Source organism: Bos grunniens, chromosome 2, assembly GCF_055505025.1.
Source record: "Bos grunniens cultivar Pamir isolate PY7600 chromosome 2, Bosgru_T2T1.0, whole genome shotgun sequence".
NCBI lineage: Eukaryota > Metazoa > Chordata > Mammalia > Artiodactyla > Bovidae > Bos > Bos grunniens.
In genome coordinates, this window is record NC_141166.1 from 68,609,274 (window position 1) to 68,625,365 (window position 16,092).

General features: G+C 37.9%; 1 protein-coding gene across 1 annotated transcript in view; it reads right to left on the bottom strand.

The window, feature by feature from the left end:
* The window catches only part of LOC147378210 (proline-rich protein 23C-like), a 123,170-nt gene that overhangs the window by 77,246 nt on the left and 29,832 nt on the right, over window positions 1-16,092 (bottom strand). The gene's annotated exons all lie outside the window — the stretch shown is intronic.

The following is a 16,092-nucleotide window of genomic DNA, read 5'->3' on the forward strand; positions in this document are numbered from 1 at the left end:
TGAATAGAGATCATTCTGTCGTTTTTGAGATTGCATCCAAGTACTGCATTTTGAGCTCTTTTGTTGACAATGATGGCTACTCCATTTCTTCTAATGGATTCTTGCCTATGGTAGTAGATATAATAGTCATCTTATTTATATTCACCCATTCCAGTCTATTTGAGTTTGCTGATTCCTAGAAAGTCAACATTCACTCTTGCCATCTCCTGTTTGACCACTTCCAATTTGTCTTGATTCATGGACCTAACTTTGATTCCAGGTTCATATGTGATATTGCTCTTTACAGCATCAGACTTTGCTTCTATCAACAGTCACATACACAACTGGGTATTGTTTTTGCTTTGGCTCCAACCCTTCATTCTTTCTGAAATTATTTCTCCACTGATCTCCAGTAGCAATTTGGGCACCTACCGACCTGGGTAGTTCATCTTTCATTGTCCTATCTTTTTGCCTTTTCATACTGTTCATGGGGTTCTCAAGGCAAGAATACTGAAGTGGTTTGCCATTGGACCACATTTTGTCAGCACTCTCCACCATGACCTGTCTGTCTTGGGTGGCCCTACACAGCATGGCTTAGTTTCATTGAGTTAGACAAGGCTGTGGTCCATGTGATCAGATTGGCTAGTTTTCTGTGACTGTGGTTTCAGTCTGTCTGCCCTCTTATGCCCTCTCTCAGTGCCTACTGTCTTACTGGGGTTTCTTTTATTTGGACGTGGAGTATCTCTTCACAGCTGTTCCAGCAAAGCACAGCCACTGTTCCTTACCTTGAATGTGGGATAGCTCCTCACAACCGATGCTCTTGACCTTGGATGTGGGGTATTTCTTACGGCCACCGCTCCTGACCTTGGACATGGGGTATCGAGAGTCCAATAAAAAATATAATTGTACCATATGTACTATTTTCACTATTTATGTTCAGTTGCTTATGAGTACATCACTTATAACTGGTTAAGCTTAAAATCTGACATATAAATAGATAGCTATTACTGAATAGATAGCTATACTGAATAGCTATTACTGAAGCATAGTACTGAACTCTTTTTAACTACTTAATAAGAGATTTCTTATCCATAACTTGGTTTGTTTATTCAACAAACTTTAATTTATACCTGTATCTTAACCATGTTTTAATAGTCATTCAGAAATACCCGTTTCTGCCATAAATGTCTTCCAAGAGTTCATCACTCATATTTATACCTATACATCAAATGATATTCTGTTAATATTTCACAGAATACCAACCCCAGTGTGCTTTTAACAAAACTGATCATTTCCTTCTGTATTCTTCTATTTCTCCTGTCTTCTCAAGTGGGGTGGATAGAATACCAGTCACATAAGCCAGGCTCCCAGGAGACCTTTCAACTTATCAAATTCCTTCATTTGGTCATCTTATTATCTTTCAATTCTATTTTGTATTTTAATCCAACTATCAATATTTGTTATTTTCCATCATTTCTCATATAAACTCTGAAATAGGTACCTTGTGCTCTCTGTTTCCAATTACACACTGAGTTTTTCTCTCTCCTACAGTTCAGTTCAGTCACTCAGTCGTGTCCAACTGTTTGCGACCCCATGGACTGTAGCATGCCAGGCTTGCCTGTGCATCACCAACTCCTGGAACTTACTCAAACTCATGTCCATCAAGTTGGTGATGCCATCCAACCATCTCATCCTCTGTCATCCCCTTCTCTTCCCACCTTCAATCTTTCCTAGCATCAGGGTCTTTTCCAATGAGTCAGTTCTTCACAGCAGGTGGCCAAAGTATTGGAGTTTCAACTTCAACATCAGTCCTTCCAATGAATAATCAGGACTGATTTCCTTTAGGATGGACTGGCTGGATCTGCTTGCAGTCCAAGGGACTCTTAAGAGTCTTCTCCAACACCACAGTTAAAATGCATCAGTTATTCAGTGCTCAACTTTCTTTATAGTCCAACTCCCATATGCACCCATGACTACTGGAAAAACCATAGCTTTGATTAGACGGATCTTTGTTGGCAAAGTAATGTCTCTGTTTTTAATATGCTGTCTAGGTTGGTCATATCTTTTCTCCCAAGGAGTAAGTATCTTTTAATTTCATGGTTGCAGTCACCATCTGCAGTGACTATGGAGCCCCCTGCCAAAAAAGTATCTTACTGTTTCTATTGTTTCCTCATCTATTTGCCATGATGCACTCACTCCTTTCCCGATTTGGAACCAGTCTGTTGTTCCATTTGCAGTTCTAACTGTTGCTTATTGACCTCCATACAGATTCTTCAGGAGACAGGTCAGGTGGTCTGGAATTCCCATCCCTTCAAGAATTTCCACAGTTGTTGTGATCCACACAGTCAAAGGCTTTGGCATAGTCAATAAAGCGGAAGTAGATGTTTTTCTGAAACTCTTTGCTTTTTTGATGATCACTGGATGTTGGCAATTTGATCTCTGGTTCCTCTGTCTTTTTAAAATCCAGCTTGAACATCTGGATGTTCATGGTTCACGTACTGTTGAAGCCTGGCTTGGAGGGTTTTGAGCATTACTTTGCTTGCATGTAAGATAAGTGCAATGGTGTTGTAGTTTGAACATTCTTTGGCATTGCCTTTCTTTAGGATTGGAATGAAAACAGACCTTTCCCAATCCTATGGCCATTGCTGAATTTTCCAAATTTACTGGCATATTGAGTGCAGCACTTCCACAGCATCATTTTTTAGGATTTGAAATAGCTCAACTGGAATTCCATCACCTCCACTAGCTTTGTTTATAGTGATGCTTCCTAAAGCCCGCTTGACTTCACATTCCAGAATGTCTGGCTCTAGGTGAGTGATCACACCATCGTGGTTATGTGGGTGATGAAGATATTGCCTGACTATTATTAGGTGCTCTCAAGGCACATTTAATCTTCTTATTCCCTCACAAGATAAACCACTGATATTAAGCCCCTTATGCCTGCCTTCTAGACCTTCCCTCTCCATTCCCTGTTGGCCTTACATTGCAGTTTTCCCAAACTATCATAGGTCTTGGTGTAGTCTATGTGCTCCCACCTACCTGCACCTTTGCTCAAATTCTATCTTCTTTATCCTCCTTTCTCAGTTTTCTCTTTTCATAGTTGCTTCCTGAACATTTGTATTTTTCTTTAGGAGCCAGTTGAAATACCATCTCCTCTGATAACCATTTCCTGATTCTCTTAGCAAGAATTCTCCTCTAGATGAAACCACTCACTGAATACTTTTATTTTCTGGATTATTTCTGGCCATTTCAGTATCCCCAGGATTTCTACTTTTAGGGGCTCCACTACATTACAAGGGAGAAGTCAGGAATAGAACTTCCCAGAATCTCCTTCTCTTCATGACTCTGGATTTGAGTTTGTTTTTTTTTTTTTTTTAATTTAAATAAGAGAAACTCTTTGGAAATTGGGAAGGTAGGAAAGAAAAAAAGTGCTATTATTCACTTAGTACAAACTGGAGTCAGGTATGCAGTTCAGACAGTAGATACAGTGGCTTTCCAATGCCAACGAGCTTCTAAGAACCATACACTTTGCTGCTTCAGATAGTGTTAGTGAGAGTTTCTAGAGATTACTGAGAATTGTAACTTTGCAGTAAACTTTGGACAATGCCCTGCTTTCCTGCTTTGGGGTTGATATTCAGTGAGTTTTATCCAGTCTCCATGCAATAGCTTGATTCTACATCAGCTAGTTGGGAAACCTATTTTGCAGGATTTTCTCCTCTGTTGAGTTCTGGGTTGAAGCTGACCTCAAGAGAAATTCAGTGAGATTTGTAAGGTGAAAATGAAAGAGCATTCATGGATATTCTTTATAAGTCAGTGTTGGCTTGGGCTCTTTGTCAGCATGTGCTCGCATATGTTCACCATTTCTCTTTCATGGGCAGGAAGCAGCAGCCCAATCTATAGCTTACAGCTTCTTCAGTATTTCATTTTTCAGCACCTCTGACTCCACAAACAGGTGCCCTTTTAGCTCTGGGATGAGTATCACTAGCTTCTAGTTCAGGTTGCTGTTATCACAGAAGTAAAGGTTAGAAGCCATGAGAGGCCCTCATGTGACAGTCTGCCTCTATGTGTTCTAATTTGTCCTTATTCCCTAACACCTCCACAGTCGTCCTTTCTTCTTGACTGCTTGCCCTGTTGACCTCAGCCCTGAATCTGACAGAGAAGCAATCGCTGGACATAAGCCAGTCAGCCAGCTCCCACATAGTGTAAAAGTCCAATCTTATAGTAAAGTTCTTACTCTACATCTCTGCTAGTGATTCTGATTCTCTGATGAAACCCTGACTGATATATTCCCTGGTCTTCAATGACAATTTCTGTCACCCCAATCCCTTCAAGTCTTCCAACAGTCATATATATCTATGACTCCTATATTAAACACTTTCTGTCTGGAATTCACAGATGACTTCTATTTCTTTTTTTCCCCCTTAACCTCAATTAACATATTATATTAGTACTTATAGTGGATTCTTAAACACCAATGTGATTAAAATTTTGCTCATATGCAATAAAAAGAAATTGACTCCTGAAAATATGTTATAGTCATCATTCCATGTTATAAAAATTGGAGATTATGTTTTCTTTTGTGTCACATACATAGAATGTAGCAAACAAATGTTTTAAAAATGAAATAATATTAAGCTGATGGCCTATAAAGAATATAAAATAAATCAATCATCAATAGTGAGTAAAGAAAATGAGGGAAAGTAAACACTCTTATTGCTCATGAAAGATGTCAGAATCTATCTGAGAATATGAAGTCCACAGATTAAAGTGTACATAATGACAACAATGTAATTAAATAATAAAATTATACATGGGCACCTATCAGACTTGCTATAGAGGAAATTCCAACATTGAGTTAGGATTAAGAGTAATAAGATAAATATTATAAAATATGTAAAACTAAAGTTATCTCAACCTATAAATAACTTTAGTTCTACCTATGCTGTGTCAGATTCAGAGAATTGACCTTCTTGCATTTCAAAGATAAATTAAAATCAAGGGACAGAATTTGGTAGATTACAGATAAAAGAAAATCACTCCACATTGCACTAGTAAATAGCATAGAAATTCATTGAAGATTTGTTGGGTTGACACAGGAGATAAACAAATCATTATTCCAAATTTGTCTTAAATCTAGATGCTTAATTTATGTGGACCAAAATCCTTCTATATCAGTCAGCCTCATTTCTTCCATCATCTTTCCCACTGCCTCTAATAATCCCATACTGACAATATTTATTCAGAATCTCTCTCATATCATGCATGTCACTCCAAAAACAAATTATTAGAAAGCAACAAAGTGAGTAAAGATGGAGTAATTTTACCCCTCAGGGTTTCTCTTCTCCCCAAAGAGAATATCAAATCAACCCCACCCCCAAAAGTAGATATTATGTCATATCATCTCATATATCTCTGTTTCTGTCAAACTGCATGTATTAAAGAAAGAGTACACAGGGGAGAAAAATTTGCTACCCTCAAATATCTCTGAAATGCAGATTATTCCAAGATGAAAATGATCAAGAACCAAAAACCTCAGGAAGAAACTTTGACCTTCCCCTTGAGTGCCTAAAAATGTAGATAGAAGACCTTTCCAAGAAAGATTCTATCACCACATAACTATGGTATGGACTAATTGAGTAGACAGGGAGAAACCTAACAAGGTCTGTTAAAATTTCTCTCTGTATCCCATTGTCCCTGCCCAGACCAGCAAATACTTCTTTACCAAACATTTGCTTTTTTATCTGCCTGTCAATTGCCTTCCTCTCTTTTGAAATCTTGGTAGCTCAGAAGGTAAATAATCTGTCTGCAATGCAGGAGACCCAGGTTCAATCCCTGGATCCGGATGATCCCCTGTAGAAGAGAATGGCTACCTACTTCAGTATTCTTGCCTGGAGAATTCCATGGACAGAGGAGACTGGAAGGCTACAGTCCATGGGGGTTGCAAAGAGTCAAACATGACTGAGCAACTAGTCCTTGCATTTCACCACTACTCCCAACATCCTTTTTTGTCTTTAGCTGAAGATGGGGTTTTTTTAGCTGAAGATGGTTTTTAAGGTGAGGATTTAGCCATTTTGGCAAGCTACTCAATGCTCCTGAGACCCTCCTATGTTATTAAACTCGTGTTTGACTTTCCCCAATTAATCTGTCTCATGTAAATTTAATCCTTAGACCAGCCAGAAGAAACTAAAAGGGTTGAGGAAAATTTCTCCCTCCCTGATAGGTAGAACAAATATGATTAGGATATATTCTTCTTGAGTAAATGACATGTATCACTATTACTTGATTATCAATCTATAATCTTGATTGGATAGGTCAAATGGATGAAGAAGATTAATATTCTTCTGTGGTCTCTAGCTATTTTATTTGTATATGTATTCTCTTGGTTCCTGAATATTGTAGCACATACATAAATGTCACCCACATGCAATATTTCCTCTCATTATGTATTTTAAGTAGTATGAAAAGGGGAAATACATCTCACACAAAGTTTATTCGTTCACATATACTTATCTGAATGAGTCAATGAAAAGTTAGTAAAATAATTCATTTAGTTTATGAAATTAGTAATTTGTTTTGAAACATACAATACTTGATATTTATTTAATTTAATTAATTTATTTTTTAGCCTCCCTATGGCTCACATGGTCTTAGTTCCCTGATTAGGGATTGAACCCATGTTCACAGGAATGAAAGTACAGCATCCTAAGCACTGAATTGCCAGGGAATTCCCAATACTTGATATTTAAGATATAGTACAATATAGGATTAATAACTAGAATAAAGCTATTGATTTTTTTTTAAAGTATTTCCTTAGAAACATTTTTGTTTTAATTATTCCCCTCTTTATAACTATATATCTGTCACCAGAACAGTTTGAAAATAAAGTGGAAATTTTCAAATATGTTGTCCAGGTATCTTGCATCCTGAAGGCAACATACATAAATCTACATAAATCTAACTATATATATTTTTATTTCACTAAGATATTTGATTCATAAGGCATAAAATTTATGTATGGGTATCATCTTATGTGTCTACATAAAGTCCCAGGAGGAAAGTGTCATCATTTTATTTGCAGAAAATATTGATTTCCTAGACTCTAATAGTCATGATTTAAAAATAAAACATACCTTAAAAGTTAAACTTTATTTTTTTTTAATTTTATTTTATTTTTAAACTTTACATAATTGTATTAGTTTTGCCAAATATCAAAATGAATCCGCCACAGGCATACATGTGTTCCCCATCCTGAACCCTCCTAATCTGGACTGTATTAACTATAATGCATTCAGTAAACTTCGCATTTACTTACATGATTTTTCTTCCCAATGTACACATATTTTGAAACCAATTCTACTGAAAGAATGTGATTATTATAACTTTTGTAATCAACATACTTTGTCATTTTATCTTTCAAATGGTTGTGCTTATTGTTCTTAAGCCATGAGAAGCGTATGATTACTTTGTGGTTTTGTCCTGATACTATAAAATCAGTATAAATGTAGCTGGATTCTATTATATACCGTTTCAACCAAGTACCTTAGATCTCTGTGACTTACATAAGAGACAATACCTCAATCATTTATAGCTTAACAATTTAAAGTTTTAAGCATGATTCATTTTAAAGGAAACTTTTATGGGACTCTTCAGTTCAGTTCAGTCGCTCAGTTGTGTCCGACTCTTTGCGACCCCATGAACCGCAGCACGCCAGGCCTCCCTGTCCATCACCAACTCCCGGAATTCACTCAGACTCACATCCATCGAGTCAGTGATAACATCCAGCCATCTCATCATCTGTCGTCCCCTTCTCCTCCTGCCTCCAATCCCTCCCAGCATCAGAGTCTTTTCCAATGAGTCAACTATTCACATGAGGTGGCCAAAATACTGGAGTTTCAGCTTTAGCATCATTCCTTCCAAAGAAATCCCAGGGCAGATCTCCTTTAGAATGGACTGGTTGGATCTCTTGCAGTCCAAGGGACTCTCAAGAGTCTTCTCCAACACCACAATTCAAAAGCATCAATTCTTTGGTGCTCAGCCTTCTTCACAGTCCAACTCTCACATCCATACATGACCACTGGAAAAACCATAGCCTTGACTAGACGGACCTTTGTTGGCAAAGTAATGCCTCTGCTTTTGAATATGCTATCTAGGTTGGTCATAACTTTCCTTCCAAGGAGGAAGCGTCTTTTAATTTCATGGCTGCAGTCACCATATGCAGTGATTTTGGAGCCCCCCAAAATAAAGCACAATCTTAATGACTTTGTCAAGTTTTAGCTAATGATCATCAATGTAATGTTCCATTTATAGATAGTAAGATGGCACCTAGTTCCATGAATCTATCCCATTGTCAATTAAAAATCTCTTTAAAACAGCCTTTTCTATTTCTCTTATTCTTTCTACTAAACCAAACCTCTTTCTAATAGTAATCTTGGTTGAGTGCCAATATAGTGGATCCCCTTTGTTCTGTTCAACATATTTAATTTCTCCCTACTAAATAGCATTGTATACTACTGCTTATGCCACTATCTCTGATGATATATTTCACTCTCCTTTTCTTAAGGTGTGCATCTCTTTCAATGCTTAGTTCAGAACACATTTGCTTTAAGACTTGCAACACTGACAAAAACTTGTAAATCATATTTACCTTAGGAAATAGAGAAAAGCAATTTCCCCATTAGTTAAATATATGTAGGTACACCTGCTTCCATATTTGGCTACAGTGAGGCATTTAAGACTGTAGTTAATAATGGCAAGCAGCCTGCAGTGGCTGTTATTTATATGGTTGCTGGCAACTGAGATTTGTCTTTTGACTCAATTATATTGATTTTTTTCTTGGATTGTCTTTTTATGTACAACATTGTAGGGGCGGTTCAAACTGGTTTATAAAATATTATTTTCACTGGCATTTTATTTAAACAGTAATATAATCAATTACCTTGTTCTCATCCAAGAAATTGAATGCAATATAATCAAGTCTAGCTGGAACTATAAATATGGAACACATGTGCCTAGCCTGCATATTTTTAAAGAATATCACATAAAGTTTTTTGGTATCTTCTACTTTTTTAAGCAAACAATAACAATAGAGATTCAGCAAATATACATATAAAAAAAGGATGACTGTCATGGATGAATATTAAATAGGGTTTAATTTTCCTTAAATTTAAAAATATAGAGTTAAAAGTAACTAAAGAAGGTAATAAAAGGCATTAAATACTGTAAATGTTGGTATTCTCTATAGTCACCTTTGTCAAATAGTTCTGTTTTCTTTTTCTACTGAAAATACCAAGATAACACTTACAACAAAGGAGCATCTCATGCATAATTTTTGTACTTTATTCCATCTGTTTTAACCTATTCCATCCTTAAATTCCAAATGAGTTGTAGCTCTCAGAGAGAGGAAAATTTCTCCTTCCACCCTCCTTGAGTCTTATGGCTGGACTAGTAACATAATTGATGCAAGATAGAGCAAAATGTGCTTTTGAACTGTGGTGTTAGAGAAGACTCTTGAGAGTTCCTTGGACTGTAAGGAGATCCAAACATTCTATTCTAAAGGAGATCAGCCCTGGGTGTTCTTTGGAAGGGATGATGCTAAAGCTGAAACTCCAGTACTTTGGCCACCTCATACGAAGAGTTGACTCATTGGAAAAGACTCTGATGCTGGGAGGGATTGGGGACAGGAGGAGAAGGGGATGACAGAGGATGAGATGGCTGTGTGGCATCACTGACTCGATGGACGTGAGTTTGAGTGAACTCCGGGAGTTGGTGATGGACTGGGAGGCCTGGCTTGCTGTGATACATGGGGTTGCAAAGAGTCGGACACGACTGAGTGACTGAACTGAACTGAACTGAACTGAACTAAAAGCAAAAGCAGAAAAAGAAATTTAATTTGGCCACACAGTGGTCTCATAGAAATGGTGATGCTAAAAATTTGGTGTTTGTGCACCCAATGACGAATCAAATCTCAGAGACAGAATTTTGGGTGAAGTAGCAAAGTACCAGTCATCGTGAATGGATGTGATAGTTGGACCATAAAGAAGCCTGAGCACCAAAGAACCAATGCTTTGCAAACTGTGTGCTGGAGAAGACTCTTGAGAGTCCCTTGGACAGCAAGGAAATCAAACTAGTCAATTCTAAAGGAAATCAGCCCTGAATACTCATTGAAAGGACTGATGCTGAAGCTGAAGCTCCAATAGTTTGGCCATCTGACATGAACAGCTGACTTAATGGAAAAGACCTTGATGCTGGGAAAGAATGAAGGCAGGAGGAAAAGAGGGTGACAGAGGATGAGTCGCTTGAAGGTCATCACTGACTCAATGGACATGGGTTTGAGCAAACTCTGGGATATAGTGAAGGACAGGGAAGCATGGTGTTCTACAGTCCATGGGGTCACAAAGAGTTGGACATGACTTAAGGACTGAACAACAACGAAGGAAAGAATAGCTTTATTGACTTGCCAGGAAAAGAGGAACACAATGGACTCATGCCCTTACAACAGAGTGACTTGACCCAATGGGGATTTGGTGAGAAGTTTTATTACAATGGTTTAAGGATGGGGTTGCTGATGAGGATCAGGGTGTGTGCAGAGCCTGCATTTCTTTAATCTGGCCTGAGGTGGTCTCCCAATGAACTTTTGTGGTTCTTAATGTCATCAAACTTTCTCTCTAACTACTTCATCAAGTAGTTAACATGTTCTATACTTTGGGGGTTTCAGTTCTGCAAAAGAACTCAAAGATACTGTTATGTGCATCCTGTGAAGGGGAACCAGGACCTAGTCCCAAGGCTGCACTATTATTTCTTGACTGCTTCTTCCTTGTCTTTGCATCCCCTCCCTTCTCTGACTGAAAGCTGTTTGAACCTGCCCTTTAGAACTCAGGGAAGGTCATGAAGGCTGAAATATATTTCCTATAAAATGGGGAACAGAAAGGCTTCCATGCTCGTAAGTCAGAGTTCTGCTCAGTTTCAATAGGCTCTAAGAGGTGACTAAAGTAGATGAATTTTATACTTTTTAGACAAATGATAAATTTGATAAGCATTGATAGTACAAAAAAATTTAGATTTGGGTGCTCAATTAGTAAGGAATTTAAGCGAAGTTTGGGCTTAGGGTAGTATATTAGTGAAGAGGAAACAAAGTTTGTTGATACAGCCTTCTTGGCCCTGAATTCACTATCTCTGGTGATAAGGATTCTTTTCTATTGCCTGGAACAGTAAGGGTATCTTTCACATAGGAGATTTTTTTCCTGCTTTCAGGGAGACAGAGAAGAGGGCAAAAACGTCCTCTTGCATTGAGTCTTTCCTGTGTGTTGTGCTTAGTTGCTCAGTCGTGTCTGACTGTTTGTGACCCCATGGACTGTGGCCCACAGGCTCCTCTCTCCTTGGGGATTCTCCAGGAAAGAATACTGGAGTGGCTTGCCATGCCCTCCTCCAGGGGATCTTCCCAACCCAGGGATCAAAACCAGGTCTCTCTTATTGCAGGTGGATTCCTTACAGTCTGAGTCACCAGAATCTTTCTTAACTAACTTCATTTCAAAATAATCAATATGCCATTGAGGCATACTTAGGGCAGCTTATCCTGGGCCTTAAAAATTTTCTCCTGTGAAAATCCCCTGGAAGTTTCACACAATAAAATTGAGCTGGTAGATTTTTCCATCTCACTGAACCAGATGTCTTTAGTCTAGACAATCGGTCAGTTCAGTTAAATTCATTTTAGGAGATGGTGATGCAAGTGGGCCCCCAAAATCAGGCCTGTGGTGCAAGAAGTCAGGTGTTTAATAAGAGGTATTTCTATGAATTGTCAAAGACAAACAAAAACAATGGTTAACATAATAATTGGAGCAAATAACAAGCAAGCCTTAGATTTCTGAGTATAGACAATTGAGAAGATTTCTAGATGTCAGGGTTGATGCGTCTTTTGTAGTTTGAATATGTCTGATGATGCCATTATATGTTCAGGTAAACATACTGAGTGGTGCATATAGCAACAAGCATGAAGAAGATTGTCTAAACATGACATATTGTGGTGATTTCTCTGAAGTTTATGTCAAGTCATCTAGCTTTAGTTTGTAGGACTTCAGGGAAAAGGGCAATTTTCACTTTGAAATATTTCAAATTCAAATGTCACCTGCCAGGTCCTGACTTTGAGTAGCTCATGTAAAGAATAAGATCTAGAGAGTTCATTGTGTTCCTAAGGAACTTTAGAGCAGAAAGTGCACAGTGTTGATTTTTTGAATTGTTTCTTATCAGGGTATGGTTAGCTCCAAGAAAATATAATATTAAGTCCCATCAAACTAGTTTGAGCCAGACAATCCCAAAGAAAGGCAATGCCAAAGAATGCTCAAACTACCACACAATTGCACTCATCTCACATGCTGGTAAAGTAATGCTTAAAATACTCCAAGCCAGGCTTCAGCAATACGTGAACCATGAACTTCCAGATGTTCAAGCTGGTTTTATTTTTTTTTTTTTTTATTTTTAAACTTTACAATATTGTATTAGTTTTGCCAAATATCGAAATGCTGGTTTTAGAAAAGGCAGAGGAAGCAGAGATCAAATTGCCTACATCTGCTGGATCATGGAAAAGGCAAGAGAGTTCCAGAAAAACATCTATTTCTGCTTTATTGACTATGCCAAAGTCTTTGACTGTGTGGCTTACGATAAACTGTGGAAAATTCTGAAAGAGATGGGAATACCAGACCACCTGACTTGCCTCTTAAGAAATCTGTATGCAGGTCAGGAAGCAACAGTTAGAACTGGACATGGAACAAAAGACTGGTTAAAAATAGGAAAAGGAGTGCATCAAGGCTGTATATTGTGACCCTGCTTATTTAACTTACATGCAGGGTACATCATGAGAAATGTTGAGTTGGAGGAAGTGCAAGCTGAAATCCAGATTGCTGGGAGAAATACCAATAACCTCAGATATGCAGATGACACCACTCTTATGGCAGAAAGTGAAGAGGACCTAAAAAGCCTCTCGATGAAAGTGAGAGAGGAGAGTGAAAGTGAAAAAGTTGGCTTAAAGCTCAACATTCAGAAAACTAAGATCATGGCATCTGGTTCCATCACTTCATGGGAAATAGATGGGCAAACAGTGAAAACAGTGGCTGACTTTATTTTTCTGGGCTCCAAAACCACTGCAGATGGTGACTGCAGCCATAAAGTTAAAAGATGTTTACGCCTTTGGAAGGAAAGTCATAACTAATCTAGAAAGCATATTAAAAAGCAGAGACATCACTTTCCCAATAAATGTCTGTCTAGTCAAGGTTATAGTTTTTCCAATGGTCATGTATGGATGTGAGAGTTGGACTGTGAAGAAAGCTGAACACAGAAGAATTGATGCTTTTAAATTGTGGTGTTGGAGAAGACTCTTGTGAGTCCCTTGGACTGCAAGGAGATCCATCCAGTCCATCCTAAAGGAGACCAGTCCTGATTGTTCATTGGAAGGACTGATGCTGAAGCTGAAACTCCAATACTTTGGCCACCTCATGCAAAGAGTTGACTCATTGGAAGAGACCCTGATGTTGGGAGGGACTTGGGGCAGGAGGAGAAGGGGACGACAGAGGATGAGATGGCTGGATGGCATCACCGACTCAATGGACATGAGTTTGGGTAAACCCTGGGAGTTGGTGATGGACAGGGAGGCCTAGTGTGCTGCGATTCATGGGGTCGCAAAGAGTCAGACACAACTGAGCAACTGAACTGAACTGAACTGCAAGATATAGAAAATCACAATATGAAATTTTATTATTCAAAATCTAAGCCTATTTTCATTCTTTCACTAACACCCCATCCATTCAGCCTCACTCTCTAAGGATAAATAATCTAAGGTCTAGTTTTTCAATCTTTCACTTTCTCTGTTTGCTTTTATATACATAATTGATTAATGGTATTTGCACATATATTTTATAGTTTAGAAACCAGTGCCAATAATACTTTATTTCTTTTTTTATATTTAACAACTTTCTCTTTAAAAAAATCCTTACCATAAAAAGTATATAATCTTCCTGATATTAAACAAAAATATTTTGAAAACTTTTTAAGCTTCGCTTGACTTCTTGACCCCTATCCTTCTAGAGTTGTCTCTTATCCACTTCACTGCCAAACTACTTGTAAAACGTATTACACCAACTATCTCCACTTCTTCATTTCTAAGTTGTCTTCACTCTGCTCCACTTTGTCTTCTGCCACATTCTTTATTATAAATAGCTTTCATTCAGAACTTCATTGTCATTTAAGTCAATGATTACTTTTACCCCATGAAGGCCTTCTAGCCTAATCTCTTCTTTGTGATTCAGAAACATATTCTCAATACCATACTTGACATTTTTTTTTTTAATATCTCAAAGGCAACTCGTGTTCAGTACGTTCGAAAAGAAACTCAATTATCTTCCTGCTCTAAATCTAGTCCTCTTCTGCTGTTCCTATCCTCAAATAAAGGGATGGTTCCCCAAAATGCCTAGAGTTATGCTTGATAAATCCCCTTCTCTCACCCACTATATCCTATCTGGGTCAAATTTATCTGTATGAACTTCATTAATTTCCCTGGAATACTTGTACTTTCCATCATCATCATCATCTATACCTATGTTAGTTTTCTAGATTCTAGAGCCCACCTGCATCCTGGACTCATGACCCCATTTTTCATCTTCAGAGCCAGCCATGTAGTATCTTCTCATTCCCTTTTTCTGATTCTAATCTTTCTATCTTAGTAAAAACTCATGCGATTACACTGGACCCACCCAAACAACCCTGGATAATTTTCCCATTTCAAGATCATTAATGTAATCACATTTATGAAATTCCTTTTGCATGTAAGGTAATATATTTAAAGGTTCTGGGAATTAAGATGTGGATATCTTTGGGGTATATGTGGCTTTATTCAGCCTACCACAGCCAGTTTATTATAATTCAGTGTTATCTCTTGCTTGTACAACTGAGGCCAAGCTCTTAACTTATATTCTTTATTTATTTCTAACATCCATTCTTATTTCCTATACATCCACTCATCACATTTTAACCACAGTGATGTTCTTATGAAAGGCTGTTTCAGTCATATTCTAATTAATTAATGGCTTCTCATTGATCTGAGAATATTGCCTACACTCCAGAATAAGGCCAACAGGTCTTGTGTAGCCATACCTTTTCCAGTATATTCTCACAGTAAATTCTTTACTCTTGACCTTTCAATCACACCAAATTGTTCTTATGCTCGAAATGATGTCATAAACTATTACATAGTTTTTGCACTAGAGCACTAGAGGATACATTTCAGTAAACTTCCTTAAAGACTTTAAAAGCAAATCTGCTTTTCAGATGTAGAGAACAAAGAGGGAAGGGGGAGATGGGATGATTTGGGAGATTGGGATTGACATATATACACTATTTAGATTATGTATAAAATAGGTAACTAATGAGAACATATTGTATAGTACAGGGAACTCTACTCAATGCTCTGTAGTGACCTAAATGGAGAGGAAATCCAAAATAGAGGGGATATATATATACATACAGCTGATTCACTTTGTTGTACAGTAAAAACTACCACAATCTTATAAAGCAAATATAAAATTTAGAATAAGTAAATAAATAAAACTAAAACACAGAGTCATAGTTAAAACTATCCCTGACTAGGATGGCTCTGGAAGATACTGTTGTTCTAATGTTTTCCATCACTCTTAGTTACAGCACCATCAGAAAATGTTGCCATTTCCTTCTCCCGGGAATCTTCCCAACCTATTGGAAAGATTGTACACTATTCCTGCCTAGTCTCTTTTTCACCTTTTACCAAATGTGTGATCTGTTTTAATAAATACTCGAAATTTATTTTGAAAAGTGAAAGTGAACGAGTCACTCAGTTGTGTCTCACTCTTTGAGATCCCACGGACTCTACAGTCCACAGAATTCTCCAGGCCAGAATACTGAGCAGTTAGCTTTTCCCTTCTCCAGGGGATCACCCCAACGCAGGGATCAAACCCAGGTCTCGCGCATTGCAGGAAGAGTCTTTACCAGCTGAGGCACAAGGGAAGCCTAAGAATACTGGAGTGGGTAGCCTATTCCTTCTCTATTGGATCTTCCCAACCCAGGAATCGAACCGGGGCCTCCTGCATTGCAGGC